Source organism: Vulpes vulpes, chromosome 3, assembly GCF_048418805.1.
Source record: "Vulpes vulpes isolate BD-2025 chromosome 3, VulVul3, whole genome shotgun sequence".
NCBI classification, from domain to species: domain Eukaryota; kingdom Metazoa; phylum Chordata; class Mammalia; order Carnivora; family Canidae; genus Vulpes; species Vulpes vulpes.
In genome coordinates, this window is record NC_132782.1 from 53,226,114 (window position 1) to 53,251,181 (window position 25,068).

The window sequence follows — 25,068 nt, forward strand, 5'->3', positions numbered from 1 at the left end:
GCCCAAAGGACTCACTCTGCAACTTCTTTATCATCTGAGGCCCTCGACCCTAGGGCCCAACCTTGCTCATAGGACCCACCGTTTCTTCTAAGCTGCTTAGGCATACTCTTGTCCTCTGCCCCCAACGAGGTCTGGACTTAGTCTACAAGGGAGTATGTCCCCCCACCCTGTACTAGACAAGGAGCTCCCTGTGGACAGGCCCTCATGCCCAGGACACCCCAAAAGTGGAAGGTATGGCCCGCTGCAGACCCTCAGTAAGCACCCCAGCTCTTGTGGCTAGAAGCAGGCCACACAAAATCAAGACTTCAGCGCCCACCCAGTACCCACTGTATACATTCCCATCTAATGTACTTTGTATTGCTTATGACTGGCTCCTCCAATTAGATTCACAACATTTTGGCCCATTGACTCCCCACCTGACAATCTCCTACCCGAGAGGCACACAATCAGTCCTTAAACACTTCCACTGGCCAAAAGGTCTGAATACTTGATGCAGTCTACCCCATTTTCTGATACCTCTTTCTTTGTGTTCTGAAGTATTGAGTTCATCTACCTCCGTGGGCTTTTTGGTGAAATCCCTGGGAGTGGCAGGTGAGAAGGAATCAACAGAGAACCAACTAGGGAAGCAGTGTCACAAGACAAATAAGACCATGGACTTTGAAATCAAGCAGAACTAGGTTCACATACCAGCTGGCTCATTGGAGAAGGGCGTCCAACGTCTTCTGGCTGTTAAAGAACCAGGAGAAACATAATGCGAGCAGAGTACCTGGCATAGGGAGCACTTGATAAGTGGCAGTCCTCTCGGACACTAGGCTATTCTTGCTTCCCATTCCAGCCAACACAGAATCAGGGTGCTGATCACACCCCTGGCCTCTGTGCAATGTCTGCACACCCTTCCATAGCATGTCTTTGCAAAGCCCCGGCGAACATCCCATTCTATTTCCCTCTGGCTGGCATGACTGGAAGCAGGGGCTAACGAGGCTTCCCATTAAGATACCCTGGCTCGGAGGGCCCAGTGAAAAGTCAGAGAGAACATAGATTATTTTGCCCCTGTCTTTCAGGGCATTGCCCCCCCTCTGCAAAGCTGAAGGAGGCCTAAAGATGTCACAGCAACTGCCTTGATCAAGCTGTTAGAGCTGTTGACCTTGCTTGAGCCCCTTCTTCTGAGCATCAGAAACAGGTACCAGGAAGGAGGGAGGGGGAAAACAGCACATGATTGGTGACTTTGTGTGTGTTTCCTATGCCCCACCTGCCAAGGCATTCACCACACTGTGGCACGTCGGCTTCAGCACCCTGAGGACAAGGGTGCTCCCTCGTCAAGGGGTTTTACTTCCTGTCCACCACTGCAGGCCAGCAAGCAGCACCTGGTCCTGGGAAGACACAGGATCCTGGCCTGGTTTTGTACTACAATCCAGAAGACCCTGGGAGGTTCAGTGGGCACTCGAGGCTCACTTTGCTCATCCATACAACACGATACTGGCCTAGACTGTTGGTTCTTAATTTTTTCTAAGTACTCATGACAAAGCCTGCATCTCAGAGGCTCTGATTCAGGACTGGAGCAGGAGCTGGGCATTTCTTAAATGTTAAAAAAAACATTTCTTAAATTCCCTGGCTGATTCTGAAGGTTAAGAATCAGCAGCCTAGAGGCACCTGGGTGACTCAGTCGGTTAAGCATCTGACCCTTGATTTTGGCTCAGCTCATGATCTCAGGATTGTGAGACCCACGCCCAGTGGGGAGTCTGCTTGAGATTCTCTCTCTCTCTCTCTCTCTCTCTCTGCCCTTCCCCTTTGTGTTTTCTCTCTCTAAAATAATAATAATAATAATAAAAGAATCAGCGGCTTTCAAGATTCCCCACGTCTCCTTCAAGCTGAGAATATCGAGCCTCACCCTTAGGAGAACATGGGTAAAGAACCTGGCATGGGGCCTGACACACAACAACTAATTAAATGTCTGCTTCTCCTACCATCACATCCATCTCTAGCCAAAAGCCATGGTAGCCACACAGGTTCCATGAAGCGAGATGGCAGCCAAGGCCACATCCTAAACTGTTCCAGCCCACCAGGCCAGTTCCTGACTTAGTGAATACCTGAAGTCCATTCCTAGGAGGTTCCTAACCATGAAAACAATGGGGAGGGGATGCCTATAAATAAATATACACCCAAAAGAGCAGAAGTGAATTCTCGAGTTCTGTTTCTCAAAATTTGATGTGCATATACATCACTTGAGGAACTTATGATGCAGATTCTGAGGTGGGGCTGCGATTCTTCATTTTTAACAATTCCCAGGTAATGCTGATGCTAGCAGCACAAGACACAAATCTTGAGAAGCAACGTCCTGACCACAGGCACTTTGAAGGGGTACACTTGCACAAGATATACTGAGCAAGTACCTAAGTACCACTCAGGCACTGTAGGGGATAGAAAGAAAGAGATAAATAAAACGTGAAAAACAGACATCTCAGCAAATATTCACAATATAACATGTTTTAAATTCTATATCAGAGGCATGGGCATTCCAGCAAGAAACCATGAATACCATGTGGGCAGTACAAAACAGAAAACCATGAGGAACAGTAAGAAGGCAGTTAGTTACCGTATGGAGGAAAACAAATCCAAAATAGTATGTACAGCCTGGTCCCACTTTGGAGGCTAAAACCAGGTTGGCAAATTATTTGCATGACCTACTAGCCAGGAACGTTTTTTTTTTTTTTAGAAGTTTTATTTAAAAAGAAAGAGAAGAATATGTGACAGAGACCATATGAGGCCCACAAGCCTAAAATATTTACTATCGGGACGTTTACAGAATTGTGTGCCGATCCCAAGCTAGAAAGAGAGATGCGCACATGCAATTATACAGCAAATTTCATATTGGTTTTTACAAGTAGCTACAGGTGGTTTTTATTTTCGTCCTTGTGCTTTCCCATATGTTCCTAATTTTCTTCAGTGACCATGAGTTATTCTGAAATTAAGGATAAAAAAAGTTTGTGCCTTTGGAGCAAGCAATTTCATGTCCTACTAATCTACGTGATAGAAGCACAGATTTCGTAATAGATTTCGTAAAAAAAAAAAAAAAAAAAAAAAGGACAGTGCTATTTACAATCATAGTGCTAATTACGATAAAGAAAAATTAGAAATTCAAATGTCAGCTACTCAACAAAAAAAATTAAAAATTATGACATATTCTGAAGATGGAATAATATGCAGTCAGCAAAAAGTACATGCATGAATAATGCCTAATGCCATGAGAAGGTGTTCATGCTCTGCCGTTTGGTGAAATGGCTATATATAAAACTATATACATAGTAAGACTATCAAGTCAGCAAAATGCAAATGTACAAAAACATACCGAAAGGAACTCCTCAAGATCATTAAAAACAGAGCTTGTATCTAAATAGTAGATTTATGAGTCGTTCTCATTTCCTTTATTTGGTTCTGCATCGAAATATTTTACTATGAGCATATACTACTCTTAGAACAATATCACACACAATAAGACTTAGGTTTGTTTTTGCTTTCACTTCTTCCTGGGGGATTGAGAGGAGGTTCAAGAGAAGGAGAGACATCTGTGCTGTATTTTGAAGGATGAGCAGGTGTTCATCAGACAGAAACAAAGGGCCCTCGGGACCAACGGGAAAGCACATGCTAAGACACACAGGCGTGCAAGACAGTGTGCCCAGAAACACACTCAAGATAGCAGAAGCATAGAATAGGACCGGCAAGGGGCTGCCAGGAGACCATCCTGGAACCAGCGCAGGGTGGGATCATGGCAGGGTGGAGGTGGGCAGCAGGGGAAAGGATTTCCCCAGAGGCCATGGGGGCTGGTGAGTGAGAAGGCGGGAGGCCAGGTGGGACGCTGGGGGGGAGGGGGGGGCCACTGCTTTTCCTAAAGCATAGTCAGGGATCAAAGAGGCCCATGAGAACCAGAACAGGAGGAAAACCGAGAGCTAAATGCCTTTCACTAGGTTCCACTCACAAAGCAGGTCTCCTAAAAATTCTCCAAACACAGGGTGCATATATTTCTGCCCAGAAATAAAATTAATTGGGAATTCAAACCAAAACTTTCTCACTGTCCCAGGCACTGCTAGGGGACCATGTCGAACTGCTCCTTAAAGCAGACCCAGCCAGCCCTCTGTGTTGCTTCTGATGGGCAAGGCACCGGTGTGAGGCAGAGGAGCTGGCCGGAAGGGGCTGTTGCCCGTCTATGGAACCCAGGCAGGATGAGGCTGGGCACAGAGGACGAAGGGAAAGACAGCCTCCTGCTTAGGGGGTGTGGGGGGGGTCAGATAAGAGAGGGCCATGCCAGCCACTGCTCCAGCCAGCAGTCATGATCTCGGAGAGGAGAGGTTGCAGAGTGGCTCTGCGAAGTCCCCTGCACGGCTGCATTCCTGGCACGATGAGAAGTGGGGTTCCAGTAAACCAGAAGGAATGCTGCTGGCAGGAGACACTCAGACCTGCTCAAGAGGGCTTTAAATGGAAACAACGAGAGCAAGAGAGGAAAGGACAAGTGCACAGCATGTACTGGGGAGACAAGTGTGCCCTAGATATGGGCACCCCAGAAGGGCAGGGGTCCGGAATCCCAGGGGAAACCAAGGGAGACACACCAGTCTGGACAATCCTCCCAGCCCCAGTGGCACCAGGGCACCAGGCTGAGAAGGGCAATGAGCCAGAGGGCTAAGGCGGGAGCCTGGGAGGGGCTTCAGTACCGTCCAAGGTACGTGTGTGAGCCAAACCGAAGCCTCACTCAGAAGACAGCACAAAATCAAAAGCCACGGGGGGCGGGAGGGGTCTGCACGCTTCTGCGATGATAGAGAATGGGGAGGACCGTGGCTACACAGAGCTCACATCAGTGCATTCAAAATGTCTCTTTTTCTTCTCGATGGCCAGACACATCTGCATGTCCTCAGAGCCTGATGGGCTCTCTCCACCCTGCCGCTGGGTCACTTCCTCTGCGTATGGTACACACACACCCGCCACGTCACCCGCGCCCCAATTTTGTTTGCATGTCTGTTTCCTGCGTAGACCACAGCCTCCTGGATAGCTGAACCAATGAGCTACTGAGCCAGTCCCTGGAATGGCAGACAGTAACCATGGAGGCACAAAAAAGCCCTTCACTAATGCACAAGGTGGCTGCCAAAAGCCAAGCATCTGCAGGAAGCTCCCTGTGACTGCCCAACAGTGTGACCCCCAGGTAAAAGAACCACAGAGGTAAATGATGACTCGCAGTTTAACTGCAGCCAAGGAAGAGCGGTTTGAGGCAGTGGGCAGAAGACAAATATTGGAAGAGTGATCGTGGATTGTCTGGAGTTACGACGTGAAGAAAAGGAGATGCTGGGACAAGTAAACAGGGGCCACCCACCCCAAAGTGCTTAGAGTAGTCCCCCAGGGCAACAGAGACCAGCAAAGGTGTGTGGAGAAGGGAGACAGGTTGTGGGCTTCGCTGGGGTACAGCAGGAGGAGGGGAGCCAGGACAGCCAGAGAAAGGAGGAGAGGTGGGCAGGGAGGGGCTTGCAGAGCCCAGGCATCTCCTGGGGACGGGGGAGTGCCCCCCAGCTGTGGACAGACCTCCCACCAGGCCTCCCTGGCTCTCCCCTTCGGTGACATGAGCTGAATCCCCAGGTCTCTCTAAGCATAGCGGGGCTTCCACCCAAGGCCCTGACATACTTCTGTCCAAGTAACAGCACGAGAACCTGGCTCCTCTTCCACTGGTGAACTGAGGGTACCACAGGGTCCCCCCATCCTAGTCCCCAGGCCCAGCCATGGCGAAAGCTCCACTGTGAAAGGAGAAGAGTATGCACTGAATGAGCCCAGCTGAGCAATAGTTCCATGGGCTCTTAAACCCCACACCCTCCCAGCATCCCTGACCCTCTACGGCAGCAGCTGTCACATTCCCCCCTAGGATGACCTCCCAGCGTCCTCCTGCAGCTGTATCTCTGCACCTCCTGCTCTTTGGGCTTCCCTGCAACAGGGACAACACGCACTGGTCTGGTGCCCCTTAAGCAAGAAGTGCCTTCCCACAGACAAGTACAGTTGACCCTTGAACAATGCGAGGCTTAGGGGCACCAACTCTGCACAGTCAAAAATCTGTGCATAACTTTTGACTTCCCCAAAACAACCAAAAGCCTTACCGATAACATAAAGAGTCGATTAACACGTATTTGTTAAGCTACATACATCACACACTGTGTTCTTACAACAAAGCTGCAGAAAAGATGTTATTAAAAAAAAATCAGAAGGAAAACACATTTACAATGCTGTACTGTATTTATCAAAAAATAAAATCCTCAAAAAAGTGGACCTGTATACTTTAAACCTGTATTATCCAGGGTCAACTGTACTTCAGTCCTTAAACTAGGCAGAAGAGATAACATCAGTACGATCCCCATTTTACAGGTGAGAAAACTGAGACTTGCGGAGATCTTATCTTTACCTTCCCCAGGACCACCCCAACTGGTAGCCAGGCCTCTCCCAGACCGAACCCATCGTGAAAGATGGAGCAACATATTCAGCACCTTTCTAATCTAATCTCTTCGCTGCTCACTAAGCCCAGCAACCAAGGTGTCACGGTCAATCCTGAGTCTTATCACTCAGCTGGCCCATACCGTGAGTGTGCCTCGAGGCCCCAGTCCAAAGCAAATGCCATCACCCTGGCCAGATTACCCAGTCACGCTCCAACACTGGTACCCACCTCACTTCAACTACCCCTCGCTCGCAGTCCTGGAGGCTCTCTCTCCACTGACCCTGGCACGGGAGTGATGACATCTCTCCTGGACTGTGGGCAAGCTCCTCTCAAGGCAGGCCGGCCTCGTCAACCATCACCGGACCACCCCCAGGCCTGCTGCTCCTTCCAACACCAAGCCTCAGGCGACCCAGCACCTTCCACCGGCCCCCTGCTCAGTCAGGTTCATTCCCCATCAACCCAAAACCCATACCCCGTAGACAGATCTCCACCTCTTCCCAATTGCCCTACTTCCCCTTGCTCCTTACGCTGCCCTATTACATAAACAAAGTCTACTTGCTTCAAATCTCATCCAGAGAGGTCCAGTGACGTGCCCAAGACTACACAGCAAATAAGTAACAAAGCCAGGACTTGAAGCCCAGTGCTCCAAACCTGAAGCCATGTCGCTAGCTTCCCTCTACAATAATCAGGAAGCCCCCTACTTACTAGGAGAGCCTGGGCCCACAGTTAACCTCTTTAGTACTAAGGATCGCAACAGATGCTAACACCCCCAGAGTGTACACTGAGGGCTGCTCAGCATTTCCCTGCAGCCCTGGGAGGTGGCACTGTCCTCGTGCTCAGATGAGAAAACGATTACATCATGTAGTCAAGGTTTGAGTAGCTGACGTGTGCACCTTCCGACCACCACAGGGCTACATCGCTTCTAGTTCAAACGCAATTCCTAAAAAAAAAAAAAAAAAAAAAATGCAATTCCTAGGGCACAGCAGTGGTCAGATGTGGTTCAACTGCATAAGAAAAGATAGCCAGAGAGAGCTGAGGGGAGGCCCTGAAAACTAAGTCTATGACCAGATCAGGCATAGCTGGTGAAACCGGGCTGTCACTCTGCAGTAGAACTAAAAATACCACAGTTCCCGGACTGTCTCTGATGACAGGATAGAACATTCTGCAAGTCAGGACTCCTGGTTTGGACTCTAGCTTTGCAGGACAAGCTGTGTGATTCTGGGCAAGTCTTTTCCACTCATCGCCGGGTCTCACTTCCCCATCTCTAAGAAACAAAGAAACCAGAGGTCTGGCCTAGGTCAGTGGTTCCATCAGCCTCGGCACAACCTGTGAGGTTATCAGAGTCAGAGGGCGTGGGGTCAGGCGGTACACCCTCCAGGGTGACTCCGGCCTTCTTTAGGTTTGAAGCACCGCGCTATACGGTGTCTCTGATCCTCCAGCACGGCTGCTCTGAGGACCTTTAGCTTCCCCAGCAGAACGTCATCCACTCCTCCCGATTTTGCCACTCTGATTTCGACCTGGCATGAACGTACGTCACCTGGCTCTCTCATCTGGCCGTGACTGATGCTTCCTCCTGTGATTAATACATAAGGCCCCAAGAAACAGACAGTTTACTCCCCTGCACTTCTTTTTCCCATTTACCACCTCAGCGGTATTCATTCTGTCACTATATTAAAAAATAAAACTAAAAACATTAGCAAGGAAGCCCAACCAGGAGCACTGTGGCATCCTGGCACCATCTTTCAAAACACTGGAACGGGCATTTATCCCTAAGGCAAGTCACTAAGGAACTGCCACATACCCTGAGAGACAGTGCCTTTCTAAACCCAGTGAGCTCTCTTTAGCACAAAGCCAGCTGAAGGAATGAGAGAGCATTTGCTTTGAACACCGATGACATGTGCAGACGAAACAAACCATTTCTTCCTTAGCCCTTATGTGTCAAAAGAAAAAGAAAAATTACAGACAAACCTTACAGGCATAAAAACACATCCCAAAGAATACTACTTTCTCTATGCAGAATACCAACAAATGGACTGAACATCCATGGCTACAACCCTGAAAGTGCTTGAAAGTCTCCTATGGGATGGATGGATGGATGGATGGATGGATGAGGGATGGGTGGTAGGTGGGTATGTGGATGGATGGCAGGTGCGTGGGTGGGTGGATGGATGGGTGGATGAGGGATAGGTTGGGGGTGGATGGGTAGGTAGATATGTGGATGGGGGGGTGCGTGGGCAGGGGGTTGGATAGAAGGATGGATGAATAGAAGAGCACCTTCTCAGTGCTCTTACTGTGGGGGGGGGGGGGGGGAGTTGTAGAGATGAGCAAGTTAAAGCCCTATTCTAAAGGAACTAAATTTGAGCATACAATGGGCAGTGTCAAACCTGTCCGTCCATCTTTCTGCGCATCTGTGTACCCGTACATCCATTCATCAAGTATTTGCCATATGTCTGCCAGATTCCAGGCAGAAAGGAATGTTGGGAGGAAGTGATTATTTCCTGCTTAGGGGCAAAAGGTAGAAAGCAAGGCCTGCCTCATGGAGGAGGTGCTGGACCTTGAATGTCAGTTCAAGCGGGTGATGATGGCAGGAACAGCCAAACTGAGAAAATGGTGTGAGAGAAGCAAGAGTGAGCAAAAGCAATGGGGATGAGGTTCCAAAAGTCAGTTGGTCCCATTCTACAAGATCCTACATGGATATACATGGAGACAAAGATGAGCAGCTGCCAGATGTTGGGGTTGGAGGTAGGAAACAAGAGGCAGATGACAGAGGATTTTTAGGGCAGCAACATAGTCTGTATGACACAGTGGTGGATATGTGTCATCGTACATTTGTCCAAAACCCAGAGAATGTACTAAACCAAGACGGACTTTGGGTGATAATGATGTGTCAGCACAGGTTCCTTGGGGATCCCTGGGTGACTCAGGAGTTTAGCGCCTGCCTTCGGCCCAGGGAGTGATCCTGGAGTCCCGGGATCAAGTCCCGGGATGGAGTCCCTCAATCCAGTCCTGCATCGGGCTCCCTGCATGGAGCCTGCTTCTCCCTCTACCTGTGTCTCTGCCTCTCTCTCTCTCTGTGTCTCTCATGAATAAATAAAATCTTTAAAAAAACAAAAACACAGGTTCCTCGACTGTACACACTTACCACTCTGGTGGGGGACGTGGATAGACTAGGTGTGTGGATGGGGAAGGAGGGATATGAGAAATCTCTATACCTCCCTCTCAATTTTGCTGTGAACCTAAAACCATTCTTAAAAAATAACACCTTTAAAATAAAATAAAATAAAATAAAAAGTCTTAGGGATAGACAGAGGGTTTACTTCCCCAGGATGCTCACTCACACTGTCGCCACTGCCCCAGCTTCTTCATCCAGCCGCCCCACCGAAGACGGCCTCCCTCCACCTCTCCCGGCACCGACCAGCACACTGTGCACCTGCTCTCCTCATCCGGCTTCCCGGCCCCCGTGCCTTCTCGGCTGCCTCAGCCATGTCTCCCTCCTGGGTATCAGTGCCTGCTGCAGCCTTAACTACACTTACTATGCCATGTCTTTACACGACTGTTTTCTGTAATTTATAAAACACATACTGCCCACGAGTTTGTATTTTTAATTCCTGTAAGAAGTTTTGGGATCCAATTTGTGTGAAAGTCAGACTGCAACATAATGTAGTATTGTATGATAAAAGCCTCCAAGAATAAAAACAGACAGTATATCCTGCTTATCAGAAACTCAAACACTGCTTCCACTCCTGAGCATCACAGATTTCCTTATGAATGACTGTCCTCTGTGCCGTCGTGATTTGTCCCAGTCTTCTTGAAATACATCCTCAGGATAAAGTTTCCTAATTTTGGGGGCTTCTTTTTTCAAACATTTATTGAGAACCTACTGTGTTTCAGGCTACCACCCCTGAAGGTAGCACCTTGGCTCACTTAATTTTCACAAAGGTAAAACTGTGCTCCTCTGGGGGCATTAAGTCCTGTGACGTATCACTGACCACTGAACCCACTTTACAGAGAAGGAGTCCCTGGCTGTTACTCACTCATCCATTCCACAACAGGGTCAGTCAGGATCAGGGCATTGCCAGGATCCTTTCCTGACCCTCCTAGGTCCCCAGCTTCGCCCAGCATTGTCAACTCTCCATTTTAGGTCCTCAGTCTCCTCCCTCCAAAACAAGGAGGCCATACCGTGGTGATAGTCAAGTCTCGCATTGCCAGGGCTCCTCCAAATCACAGAAGCGGAAGAGGGCAACAAAGGTAGGTCCCACTCTGTCCCACTTCATCCCCAGCAGCTCTAGTTTCTCTGCTTAACATTATGGGTTCTAACAGGCTTCTCCATAAAGAATCCCTCTCTCGCTATTAATTTTTTTTAAGATTTTATTTGTTTATTCATGAGAGAGGCAGAGACAGAGGCAGAGGGAGAAGCAGGCTCCCTGTAGGGAGCCTGATGTGGGACTCGATCCCAGGACCCTGGGATCATGACCTGAGCCGGCAGGCAGACGCTCAACCACTGAGCCACCCAAGAGTCCCCTCCCTTGGTGTCAAAAAAGATGTAAGCTTGAAAGCCATTCTAGGTGAGGGAGATGTGACAACGAAATGCAATGTGCTACCCTGGACTATATCCTGGAGAAAAGGATGTTAATGGGAAAACTTGTGAAATCCAGAGTCTGGAATTTAGCTAATAGCAAAGTACCTATATCAGTTTCTTAGTTTTAACAAATGGCCCATGAGAATGCAAGACACCAAAAATCAGGGAAATTGGAGGAGGGGTAGACACAAATTCTCTGTACGATCTTTACAACTTTTCTGTAAACTTAGAGCTATCCCAGAGTTAAAAGTTTGTTTAAAAAGATGATCCAGGAGGGTGCCCTGCTGGCTAGCTCATTCAGAAGAGCGAGCCACTCTAGATCTCAAGGTCATGAGTTTGAGCCCCACGTTGGATGGAGAGATTATTTAAAAACAAGATCTTTAAAAAAATGACCCCCAAAATCCCCTCATCTCTAATATATCTTCACCAAATCACTATTTTCTGACTATTAGGATAATACACAAAAACAGTAGCTAATATTGAATGGGTGACTTAGCACGTGTCAGGCTCTGTTCTGAGGGTTCGATGAGTATTAACTCATGTAATCCTCACAACAAGGAGATCGACAATTTTGTTATTCCCATTTTACGGACGAGGCAACAGAGGCCTGAACAGGTCGGGTACGAACGGAAGTAACAAGTAGGGTATTAGTGGTAGAGCCTGCTCTAGTGGTACGAGCAGGGTACAGTCCAGCTCTGGAGCCCACGCTCGAAAGCACTATGCACATCAAAGCTTTCCACACGTTTCTGGATTTTTCAAGTAGGCATATGTAACTGGGGAAATCCAAAGGACCAATCACCAAGACTGAAAGGTGAGTTTCGTGTTTAATACAAAGAGGAAGCAAAAGAACCCTCAGGGTAAATTCCTACCTTTTGAAAATGTTTCCTGGAGTAGAACCAAACCTCACTGCCATTACCAATGGCCTCTCCACATGGGGAAGACTTCTCGGGGCTTCTGCTATGTCCTGTGCTCCCTGCCATATCGTTCAAGGTGATCTGCACCACCGGCCCACTGGTCTGCCACTTGCCAGGCGGCCTGCTGACATTTTCAACGCCAAAGTGTCTGTCCAGGTGGATGGTGGAATGAAACACGCAAGCTGCTTCTTCTCTTCCCTTCTTTTTAAAGATTTTATTTATTTATTTGAAAGAGAAAATGGGTGGTGGGAAGGGCAGAGGGAGAGGGAGAAGCAGACTCCCCACTTAGCAGGCAGCCCGACACACAGGGCTCCATCCCAGGACCCTGAGATCATGACCTGAGCCAAGGTCAGACACTTAACTGACTTCAGGTGCCCCTGAAGCTGCCTTTTCATGGTGGGCAAAACAAGCCTATGCTTTCCAGGTAACTAGCTTTCCTAGATCCCTGAGAATCCATGCCAAAAACGCAGGAGTGCATTGCCCATTTCAGAAAGCGAAAGAAAAGAAGAAAAGAAAAAAGAAAGAAAAGAAAAGAAAGAAAAGAAAAGAAAAGAAAAGAAAAGAAAAGAAAAGAAAAAGAAAGAAAGAATGAAAAGATAGAAAGAGAAAAGAAAGAAAGAAAGAAAGAAAGAAAGAAAGAAAGAAAGAAAGAAAAGAAAGAAAGAGAGAAAGAAAGAAAGAGAAGAAAGAAAGAAAGAAAGAAAGAAAGAAAGAAAGAAAGAAAGAAAGAAAGAAAGAAAGAAAGAAAGAAAGAAAGAAAGAAAGAAAAGAAAGAAAGAAAACCTCCTCTCTGATTTGTAATGTACTTCACTGGCTTTGATGTCCAGCAAGTGTCAAAGAAAAGTCAGACAGCTTCTCACCTCCTTGGGCTCCTTGAGGGCAAGATTTGGTCTCATTCATTATACAATATGTAGTCAAGAAAGATATGATTCTGAAGAATAGAGAATCTCCTGGAAAGATCTGCAGCTGGCCAAGACCACCCCCCCCCCCCCAATATACCCCACCATTGTCACCATTTGTCCTTAGAAAGTTCTAGACTGGGAGCACCTGGGTGGCTCAGTGGTTGAGCATCTGCCTTCAGCTCAGGGTGTGATCCCAGGGTCCTGGGATCAAGTTCGGCATTGGGCTCCCCCCACAGGGAGTCTACTTCTCCCTCAGCCTATGTCTCCGTCTGTCTCTCATGAATAAATCAATGAAAATATTATTAAAAAATTAAAATTACAATTAAAAAAAGAAAGAAAGAAAGTTCTAGAGTGTAAACCTCTGTGGGCAGAGCCAGAAGGGGAAAAATGAATACCTGAAGAGATGGGGATAGAGGGAGCTATCCAGCTGGGGAATGGGAGGAAAATACAGCAGAGGGAGTGTAGGCAAAGAAGAGAGAAGCCTGAAGGGCAGAGGAGAAAGATAAAGAATAAAAAAGCAACAGGCAATATAAAGAAAATGAGTCCAGAAGAAGGCAGGGTATTGAAGAACCAATGTTCACTGAATGTCTACCACCTATGGCCATGGAACTACGTTCACCGAGCATTTCCTTGTGTTGCCAGGCACAAAGATATACATCTGATCAAATAATCCAGGTTGACTTCAACTTGGGTTGACTCAACCATTGTTAACACTCAACAATTTTTTAGTTGAAAGGGCTCTAAGTCTAATGTCTCATTGATAGATAAACTGAGGCTCAGCCTGGGGAACCTTGTACTCAAAATGGAATCAGAAATACAGGGGAACCTGGGAGGCTCAGGCAGTTAAGCATCTGACTCTTGATTTGAGCTCAGGTCATCATCTCAGGGTCTTGAGACCAAGCACCGTGTTGGGCTCCATGCTCCATGTGGAGTCTTCTTGAGTTTCTACCCCTCTCCCTCCCCTTCTACCCTCCCTTTGCTTGCTTACACTCTCTCTCTCTCTCTCTCTCCAAAATAAAGAAAATCGAAAGAAAGAAAGAAAGAAAGAAAGAAAGAAAGAAAGAAAGAAAGAAAGAAAGAAAGAAAGACAACACTGATCTTCCCCATTCCTTGCCTGTGCTCCTTTCCATACAGAAATGGGTAATAAGATACGGACGTAAGGAGCACAGCCTGAGGTCAGATCTCCATGATACCATGGATCAGATTTGAAGATTGCCCTCCACTTTACCTAGCATGTTTCCATCTGCTGGTTGCTACTGCAGATGAGAAAACTGGTAGCATCATTTTAAATGAAACAGATGTCTTTTCAGGAAGAATATAAAAAGGTAGCTCACCTTAGATGAAAATGATGAAACAAAAGAGTAAGAAGGAAAAATGAAGATGGTTGACTCATCAGAATAAGAGGACGGGAAGAAGGAGAAAGGATATGTGATAGGGTACATGGGAATGAGACCTGCTGGGATGAAGCTATCCATGACGAGCCCTGACTCACTCCTGGAAGACCAGGACTCACAGACAAGAGGCTCTGGCCCAGACAAGGGTCACGCCTTACAGAAACGATGGCTTGTGCGGATGGGCAGTCACTCAATTGGAACACGGTCTAAAGCAGAGTTCTGCACCAAAAACTCTGCTGCCTCTCACCTCTCCAGGTTTAGGCTATGGCGAATAGCAGTCCTAATTGTGTCCATGGCTTAAGGGCATCTCAACCAAGCCAGTCACATCCGAATTTCAGAGTTGTCCCATTCCTGGTGACTCTTGCCAATCCTCCAGGCCCCTCTGCTTACACAACTGTCCCTCCTTCACAAGCCCAGCCCTCCTGCTCTGATTTCACACCCTCAGCCGTAGCCATACGTCTCGATGTCTGACATCAACCACTGTGGCAGCATACCTCCCATACACAGAACTTCCAACCCTTCCAACCACTCCTGGGCTCAGACGCTTTAGACAGGATCCATGGCTCACAGTAGCTTTTCCCAAAGCACACTGAAACACTATGCTTTGTCCTAGAGGGATTTAAAAAAATAAATAAATAAAAGAGGAGGGCGACAATATAGGGACGCTCTGATCAAATAACTTTGAGAAACAAATGTCATGGTATGGGGCCCAGAGAGTCCCATGGTAAAGGTACCCATTTAATTTTGTTTAATTTGGACTTTACCAAACTTAGTTGGCTCTAGGACCTTTTTCTCATAGAACAGTCTGAAGACTTGAGGAAATAGTACGTCACAGAATCACATCATTCTAAGACTCTTCAGCATCTTGTCCAATATTTATGCTACCACACCTCTCCTACTAGACTGTGTGTCTTCTCTGAAAGCAAGGACCGTCTCCAAATCATCATGGCATCCCGACACACAGCAAAGAGCTTTACAAACTAGAGGTCAACAAATATGTGTGAAATGAATGCACTAAACCTAATCATCTCATTTTTAAGATGAGAAAATAACGCCAAATATGTCAATGTAACTTCCTCTAGATCTTCCTAAGTATCTACAAGAATGTCTTTCACGAAGAAGGTGTTCAGTAATCCTTAAAGAATGGAATCAAACAGTACGGATGGAACAGAAACTCTTCACCTCTGCCCTAAGCCCGAAGTCCTCATAACACAATGAACTCCTACTTCCTTCCCTTCTCCTTTGCCCACATTGGTACCAACCAGAAGAAAACGAAGCTGACAAATCAGAAGAGGAAAGCCATGGGAAAACCCAAGGCCCTTTGGGGTGGGAGGTGGGGAGATGGTGTTTGCAGAGTGATGGGGATAAACAAGACCTGTCTGTATCTAATTTAGACTTAATAAGATAGTTTGCTGAATGTTAATTAAATACTCAGTGGTTGTTACCAACTGTGGTGATTAACTTAATTTTGAATTAAATAAGCAATAAATGCTTAACTGAAGTTCTATTAAATTTTACCCAGCAAGTAAGGAATATGAGGCTCTTAATTGACTTTAAACAAGATAGTTATGGCAAGTTAGTTGAATTTTTATTACCTGAAGAGAACTGCCTTATTAAATCTAAATTGACTATTTTATTTGATAGAGAAATATGTCATCTGTTATTTCCATTTACCAAAAACACGTCCAAAAGGTTCACACTTGGCCCAAACTGCATGGATTGGGTTTTTTTTGTTTTGTTTTGTTTTGTTTTCTAGTCCTGCCTTAAAGATGTGTTTATTTATTTGGGGAGGGGGGGGACAGGGAGAGTGGCAGAGAGGAAGAGAGATTCTCCAGCAGATCCCGCTAAGCACAGAACCTCACAAAGGACTCGATCTCATGACCTGAGCCAAAATTAAGAGTCGGACACCTAACCAACCGAGCCAGCCAGGCACCTTTAATAGGTTATTCATTTAAGAATGAACATATATGTAAGAGGCAAAAAAAAAGTCTAGGAAGGAGTTTATATATATATATATAAGACTGAAGAACCAAGTGATCGCATTTCCTACACAAAAAAAATCAGGTCTCTGCTTTCTCAATGTAGATAAAGTTTGGGGATGTCATTTAGGTGTCACAATTCTGAAATCTCTAGGATGTTTCTATGGCTTAAAAGGCTACTGATGTAGAACACATGAAATCACAGTGAAAAGAAATGGTTGGCTTTGCTACTGAGCACTATACAGCACTGGTTAATAAACTTCTCTCTTCCAGAGGCTTCAGATACCACACATGTTAAATGAGGAGTTTGGATATCAGATCACATACTTGATTCACTATGTTTTAGTATGTGTAGTCCCTGGAACAGTGTCTGGCGTGTAGTAGGTGCTCAAAACACACTGACTGACGGAATAAATGAATATATAAATAAAGAACAGACAATGCAAAACACTAAACATTCTTAGCTCCTTCACACCAAGCTTCCCTAGCCCACTTAAATACTGCTATTTGACAATTCACATAAGAGGAAAATACGTCCTCTAAACCACTACATCAGAAATTCTTTCAGTAATTAAAAGAATGCAAATTAAAAGAATAATGAAATGCCACTTCTTACATATTAACTTAGCAAAGACAAATGCAAGTTATAAAATTAAATACTGGTGAAGATATAGAGAAACAAGTAGACTCACACATTGCTAATGACTCTGCCGGAGGCTACATGGCAACTGGTATGAAAAGTATTAGAGATATTCAGTATTTTGTGCTGATAATTGCCCTTTCAAAGAGCCTAAAACTTGTTTAGCAAGCCAATAAACATTTGGTAAAGGTCTACCTGCTATGGGGCACGCTCTACAAGGAAATACAGGGAAAAGACCTTGGTTGTCTTATCATCTGGTGGGTTGACAGAGAGAAAGGGGACAGATATAACACATCCCAGCAGCACCACATGGCAGGTATTGGTGCTTTACTACACTGACCACAGAATTCCTCCACAACCACATTACGTGGAACGCACTATTACCCCCTTTCACACAGCTAAGGAACCAATGCAAGGTTATCATGGCTAACAAGTGGCAGAGCCATGATGTGAACCCAAACCTGCCTCTCCAACCGCCCATGCATTTTCTACTGCATCCCAGAGCATGTGAAAGAAAAATATTCACATAAACGCATACTGCAAGGGACAAGATGGCAATCACTGTCACAGGTAAGTGGAAGTGCCAAAAACATATAGTTGTCTTTAGGACACAATGTAGAAGGAAATGAGAGCTATTTGTCCACTGATGTTTACACTGCAATTTTTTAACATACTGAATTGCATTTAATTTGTTTAAGCTGAAAACTATCCCACTGTCCACACAGGTAATATTTACAGCACGATCTATCAATTTCAACAAATCTTTAGTTATGCAGACTATAAAGCCCAGGCCAAAAAAAAAAAAAAAAAGACTTTTTTGTAATAATATTAAGTGGAAATGCTGTACACATACAAAAAAGTGGACACATGGTTTGTGGGGGTTAAGATTAGGACTGCGGTCTTATAAGAGGTAAGAGAGAAGTTTTCAGGTGAAAGAGTTTCGGTAGGAGGTATTTTGGTGTGTTTTTTTTAATGTAGTTGAGTAAAGGTATTCTTAATGAGTTCTTTTTGTCTTTTGATAACGCACTGATTAATGTTTACATGAGTTCAATTTGCTTTTTTCATTACTAAACATATTCTTAAAACTCAAGTTCTCATTTATTACTTAGTTTATATAATCCATTCATTCATACATTCACTCAACAAACACTTATTAAATTCTTGCAAGATCCTTATCAGTAAAACTTGGACAGTAAATAACACAGCACTGTTGTGAGGATCTACCTGTAATTCATAGGAAAACATAAGATTCACAGTAAGGCCCTATAAAAATGGCAACTGGTATAAAGTCATAACTGTATTCCCTTTTGATCAGGATCATGCAGGCCAGTCCAGGCCCTAAAGATCTCCCTGGTGAATGAATATTAACCTATCAGCACCAAAATGGTCATTCCCTGGATACTCTGCATGAACTACAGCCCACCATTCTTAGTGCCTAATCATCGATCTTCAACTTTTTCTGCGCATTATCCAATTTAGCTTAAGAGGATCCTAAGAAGCCAAATGGACAGAGGACCCCCGGGTAAGATGGTTACAAGCAGCTACTCCCAGGAAGGAGGAGAGGAAGGGAGGAAAGAGGGGAGGGGCGGAGAGAGGGAGGAAGGAAGGAAGGGATGGATAAGAAAAAGAAGTCAGGATTGGCAGACCTCCAAAACATTCTGTGACAAGTCTTCAATCAATACCTGAGTTGTCACTGACATTCCAATCAGCTACTGCTTGAATATCTCCAGTGATTAGGGATTCGATAACTCTAGAAAGAACCAATCCCATCCAGAATTAAGAGATTTCATGGAATTCTTAAAAGATAAGAAGGAACGGAGATCTTCCCCCTGACAAACAGCTATCTCCACAACCAGGCACTCTGTCACCCTTCTACAGACAATGAGCACAGGGTGGGATCACCTGGAGGTCATGCTGGCACCAGGGCTATGGACTTTGCATGCTTTACCTGCTCAAGGTCTGGGTTCCTCCTGTTTAAATGAAAAGACTGAGGGGCCTCTACTTAACCTGCAAAACATCCACGCACGTCCAAGGCCTCGACCCCAATTCAGCTTCCCTCTGGACTACTACAGGACACGATGCCATGACTAATACCCTCCCTCCCCATCCAGCACACTGTAGCCAATGATCCTCCTAAAACACAGGGCCCCCTACTAGATACTCCTCTCATAGTGCAGCCTCAGCCCCTTAGCAATCAAGACCATTCTCAATCTCAGCCCCACCCCACCTTTTCACCCTCATTTCTCTGGCCTCTGTACTAGATGGTCCATCCCCAACAACTCCAATTTTCCAAGACACTGTGCACTTTCTCACCTCTGTGTCTCTGCCATGTTATTTCCCTTACCTAACTGCCCTCTGCTCTTCTTGCCCATCAAATTCCCACTCATCTTTCGAAATCCAATTAAATGACAGTCTCTTCATCTGTCAAGTTTCCCCCAGGTCCCTAGAGTCAGTCACCATCCAATGAGAACCACCAAATACTTTTTGCATGCGTTTTCCATCCCCAAAACCCAGACCAGAATTTCACTCATTCATTCACAAGTACATCCGGCACAGTATCCAATGAATGAGTACTGAGTGCACCAGATCTATGGACAAATGTATCTTTTAGGGTCCTGCCTCACCGTCAATACTGGAACCCTAATATTCCCCCAAGTAAAGCTGCAAGGCTGTGGTCAAGAAGAGAGGTTTCCAGCTGGGAAATGGCCAGACATCTGGAAAGCTGACCTACCTTTCACCTCATTCTAAGAAAAGGTGCTGCTTACCCTCCAGATCCCTTCAGTTTGCCTTTCCCACGAGTCAGGGCACACACACCCCGCCCTGTTAGTGGCAACTCCCTGCTGCACTTCTTGCAAATGATTCGTTTTCATACCAAACAAGACAAAAGCTCCAGGTGCCAACGAAGTTTTTTGTTTTTCTTCCTGGGAACTTAAGAACCATCTTCAGTGGAAATTCATTAGGAAGGATAAGTGCAGGTTCCACTCGTGACTTCTTGGCACAGAATTTAGTACCGCACTGGGCTTCCACAGTTGTGTCAGAGATCATTATCAAGGTGGGCCAATGAATGGAAAAATTAATGATTCAAAAACCCAGCTCGAGGATAGACATGGACAGAGAGTCAATTTTGTTTCTTTAGCTTTAATAGCCAGAGCAATTTTAGCTGCCCCACTGCATGCCTCCTGTCTTCCAACATCTAACCTAAGACCCAGTCCTTCCAACAAGCTCCCACACACATTCAGTACACTTGCACACCCCATCCGTCATCTACTGTACCACCCTTGTGGCAAAACCTTCTTACATTCTGATAGGCATCAACATGTTCCTATCGACCCTGATAGAGCCCACATGCCTGCAGTCTTGACATCTTCTAAAATCCTCAAACCTTACCTTACAAAAGTAGTTCACTGAACCAACATTTCTTGAGCGTGTAGCATCTCTTCTAACAAAAACAGTGGCTATTTGTTGAGTCACTATGATGGGCCTAGCCTCATGCCCATTTCTTGCCCTACTCCCTCGACTCTCACCTACAAGTAGGGCAACCATACAATCTACCCTCCAAATCAGAACACTTTGGGGAGTGAGGGGGTCACTAGCAGTCCCCCGCTAGGACACAGACACAAACCGGGGCTGGGCTGGGCGGGCCAGAGAGTTCAGTCCCTCCACCTGTTAGCCAAATACAGTTGCTACAGCCACTTTAACAGACAAGAAACCGAGGCTAACATTAAGGACAGGAATCCCTTAACATCCACAAAGTGGTGTCCTAACGGTGCCAAAAAACTCACATTACATCCGCCCACAGCCACCTTCTCCTAAGGAGGTGGGTACCTCTATCTCCCAAAGCTCTTCGACATGGCAGTTATCTGCTGGTTAATGGCCTGAGTGATTAAGGAATGCTAACAATGGCTATGGCAGGGAAAGTGCCCATTCTAGGGGTGGAATAAGGCCAAAACACACTTCCTGAAGGTCAGTGAAAGAACCCCACCCTGTCCTGATCCTCTTGCTGACCTGCACCATGAACAGTTCCCACGCAAGCTTCTAAGGGAGGACGAGCACCACTCTTCCATACCAGCTTTCCATTTTAGCCACAGTGGGCTCTGAAGTGAGGCCATGACACATGCAATTCCTGCAAAGGAAGCAAACCTTGCAGGGGCCCAGAAGTGCAAACAGCACACAAACCCCATGAGAATGTGGGATGGTTGCAACAGAAGAAGGGAAGTCACACAGCCTGGAAGAGCCATGGCTGCCTGCAGCGCTCAGCCCACTTTGCAGGGTGCACTACTCTCAATAGTGATGCCCTCACCAATAAGAAGTCTAAAAATGACTAAGTCAAGTAAATCACGCCTGGGACCATCCCAGGAAGCACTACAGCCACCATTTGAACTTGGAGCAGCTGCCTGGGTCTAAATCCCACCATCTTCACCGTTAGGGTGAGGTATCATTGCCGTGTGCCAGACCCCGTGCTGAGCACCAGAAACCGCCACATGTGCACACTGCATTATGGTTTATAAAGCACTGTTACAGAAATTCCTCTGGTTCTCACAAGTGCATTGAGATAGAAGATCTCTATTTGAAGGTAACCGAAGCTCAGAGATGTTCCAGAATGTGCTTAAGGTCACAGCACTGTGATCTAGTGGGTGGTGCAAACAGAGGTCTTTACTTTTCAAACACCAAAAATGTTTGGTGATGATAACGCCAAATGATAGCTTGGCAAAGCCCAGATCTTCAGGGTTTGGGGTCTCCAACCTGGTTCTCAGCTGCCTTCCAAAATCAGAGACACAGACAGCGAATACTAATTAGCACACAGTGAAATAATACTAACAGCTTCATGCCTGTGTATAGGGTCTGCTAAGGACTTCCCAGTCAATTTCTCATGCTTATCTGCAAAAAGGTAAGGAACAGGACTAGAGCTTTGGAGAAGGGAGTCTGATTCTCATTCTGCCAGTTAAAGCAGAGCACCCCGAGAGAAGGTTCTTCATCCCTGAATTCTTGCCCACACTCTCCAAGACAAGACTGACCCTGCTGACCCATCTCTTGGATTGCAATTGGGAGCTAAGTAATAAAAATGATTGTAAAATGCATCTGCCACATAAAAAGTGTTATGAAGGCAATGCAATGCTAATGGGTTCTGTGGGATAGGTTGTGACGGGGTAGGTTTAACAGGGAAGGGAAAAACGAGAGCATCTACCCTGTAATGCATCTAATACTGGTAGCCTCAAAACCTTTATGCAAGCAAAAAATAGGTAAAAAATGAAAGGGAACTAGGAGGGGTGTGGCTGGGGGCTGTCACACACATGGAGTCAGAACCCTGGTTCCCCAAAGAAAAGAAAAGAAAAGAAAAGAAAAGAAAAGAAAAGAAAAGAAGGGCATACACAGCAGTAAAAGAAATCAATCCTCAACCACACACCCACTCAAAGTGAACCACCTTGATCACCTTGTTTCAAAGTGCAAAGCACAAGGTTCAAGCCCAGTTACAATGATCTCCAAGTTATGCCCCCTCCCAAATTCTCCAAAGCAAAGCCCTGGGGGTGGGGGTGGAGTTAGGGCAGAGACCAATGTGTCAGGCCAGGCTCAGCAGACACAGAATCAAAAACACCTTTGAAATAAAATAAAATTAAAAAAAAAAAAAAAAAAAAAAGCACCGTTGAAAGAGATCTGGCCTGGGAGTACGGGCTGTGGCCCAACTCCAGCTCAGCTGACAAGGATGTGACACAGCAGTATGCCCGTTTCCCAGGGCCTCAGTTTCCTCACCTGTACAATGAGGGATCCGGTTGCTCTAGCCACGAAGGCCCAGCCCACGCTTCTAAGGCAGGAACTGGCTGCTGGCTCCCAGCTGCTGCTTCTACTGCCTATAAGCTTTTGTCACATAGAAGTTTTTTCCAGCCAAGGCTGATAAGCTGGCAAATATTTAGAAGGACAAGAGTAGGAACTAAACTGCTTGATAGGATTCTAACAGCAAACAGCTCCTGAAATCCCTTGCTCCCTCTCTTCTTTGCCGGGCTGGTACAGACCCACTATCACCCACCCTGGAACTTATCAGCAGCCTCCTAAAGGGCTCCCTGCCTCTGGGTTTGACCTGCTACCGCTCTGCCACTAGAGCTCTCTGAAACACAGATCCACCAAAGCTCTTCTTGGCTCAAAGAGTAATAAAAGCCCTCCTGCCCCCCTTCAACTGCCATCATCCCTTCACACCTAACCTTCCCAAGCCAGCCCCACCTTCCACCATGAGCTCCAAACACACACTTCTATTCACCAAACACGTTAAGGCCTCGGGACTATACCTAGATCTCCCTCTATCTGGAAAACTCTTCCACCCCTGTTCACCATATGAACTCTTACTCACTTGTCAAAACCCAACCCAATGTCTCCTTCTCCATGAGCATTCTCCTGCTCTTTCAGGTGGTGGGTCATTCCTTTCTCAGTTCTCCTTCATTCATCGTTCTGGTAGGGCCTTACCATGCTCTACTTTAGTCTCTCTCCTATACTGGAATAAAGAGCCGTAGAGACAGAGCCTGGGTTGTCTTCGGCAGCCAGAATCCAGTATTTGTGCCTGGCACACGTGAATCCCCCAAGCTTCACTGAATACAAGATACTGAGGTGTATGTGAGCACACATATATGTGAGGACAAGGGGGCAAGGAGCCCGGGAATGGCTTCATGGCACAAAGTGGGTTTGGGCCTTGAATTTAAAGGGTCACAGGTTTACAACAGGCAGAGACTCCGGGCAGCCTGCAACCAGGCAAACAGAACAGCACAGGCAGGGATGGAGGAAACAAAGGAAGGTTCAAGGTCAATACAACCACCTGGCTATGGAAGGAAAACTGAAAGGGCAGCTGTAAATGCACTCACCCTTAGAATGGCGCATTGAGAGACTCCCCTCTACACTCCCAGGCTCTAGTCTTCACCCTGACAGCAGGACTGCCCAATGCCACTGTGGCAGCTACGGCCTAAGTGGTCTTGCACCCAGTCCTTTGACTCCACAGGCCCAAGCTTCTGGGTGAGCCAAAGTCTCTCTCTCCCATCACTACTATCTTGTAGTTGCAGTGAACTACATCGATCTCTTTCTTCATCTAACCAATAATTCCAAAGCACCTACCATGTGACAGGCACTCTTCTGGGCCTGGGTATATGACCATTAACAAAGCAGGCATTCTTGAAATCCTCGGGGAGCTTATTTTAAAGTGGAACAAACATATAAAGTCAATTGGTGACTGGTGCCTACACTGTGTCTGTAAATGCTGTTCATTCATTTAACAGCCAGTACTGAACGTCTTCAGAGCACCAGAGACCAGAGGGGTTCAAAGATGAGATAGCCAAGGTCCTGTTTACTTTACCGAGTGCCATTTCTAGCATCTGTCTCCTCACCTGAAAATGCCTTTATCTCTGAGTCACAGAAATGCAAACGACCCATCTGAGGCAGGTAGATAACAGGAAGAACTGGAATCGATGCCTCAGAGTCCTGAGCCAGAAGGCCATCTTGCAGGAAGGAGTGTGTGTGACCCAAGGAAGGGTAGGAAGGATCCAACAGGGGCTATTCAGCTCAAGTGCAGAGGACATCCAGCACTGTGGACATCCAGAGGAGCCACAGGTCAAGGGCAATGTCAGGGATCAAGACCCTCCCTCACTTCCCTACTTTGTAATTTTATTGCCCCAACTGCCTCTCTATAGGGATACATCAAATCCTTATACGACAGAGGGCCAAAGAGGGAAGGATGTAGGGAGAGGTGCAGATGGTGTGCTAGAGAGGCTCTGTTCTGTGCGGCTGGGTTTGGGGAGAGAAGACACCGAAAGGGTAGAGGGGATGGTAGTGTCTTAAGAGAGAAGAGCTGGGCAGCAAGCACCATGGGGAAATGAGAAGCCTGTTCATGCACTTAAACCCCTGACTGTGCACTTAAACTCCACTTAAACCACAGGGCCCAGTGCACGTGCACTCAATTGTATTCCAAGGAAGAACCCTGGAAAACACCACTGATTTGCACTTGCCATTCTATGGACACAGAGAATGGTGAAGAAGCTATAGCTCAGGTAAAGGCTTGCAACTTAGCCTTGCCACTAGCAGCTGTGTGACCTCTAACTTAACCAAAAGCTCATTTTCTCATCTGCAAAAGAAGACCGATAATCATAAAGTCTCCTTTAATCAATCAGTATGAGAATTACACACGCACATGGGAAGCACTCAGGATATCATCAAAATAATTATTACGTTA

At 46.3% G+C, this 25,068-nt stretch overlaps 1 protein-coding gene across 41 annotated transcripts in view; it reads right to left on the reverse strand.

Moving 5' to 3' along the window:
* The window catches only part of LPP (LIM domain containing preferred translocation partner in lipoma), a 657,925-nt gene that overhangs the window by 628,410 nt on the left and 4,447 nt on the right, over nt 1–25,068 (reverse strand). Inside the window, exon 1 of one of the 41 annotated variants that reach the window (XM_072752459.1) lies at nt 22,614–22,974. The exons of 34 other annotated variants lie outside the window; for them this stretch is intronic. The gene's annotated coding sequence lies outside the window, so the exon portion shown is untranslated. Of the gene's footprint in view, nt 1–516; nt 616–22,613; nt 22,975–25,068 lie in introns of those variants that run through there. 6 more of the 41 variants (XM_072752427.1, XM_072752452.1, XM_072752438.1 and 3 more) reach the window with 6 other exon arrangements.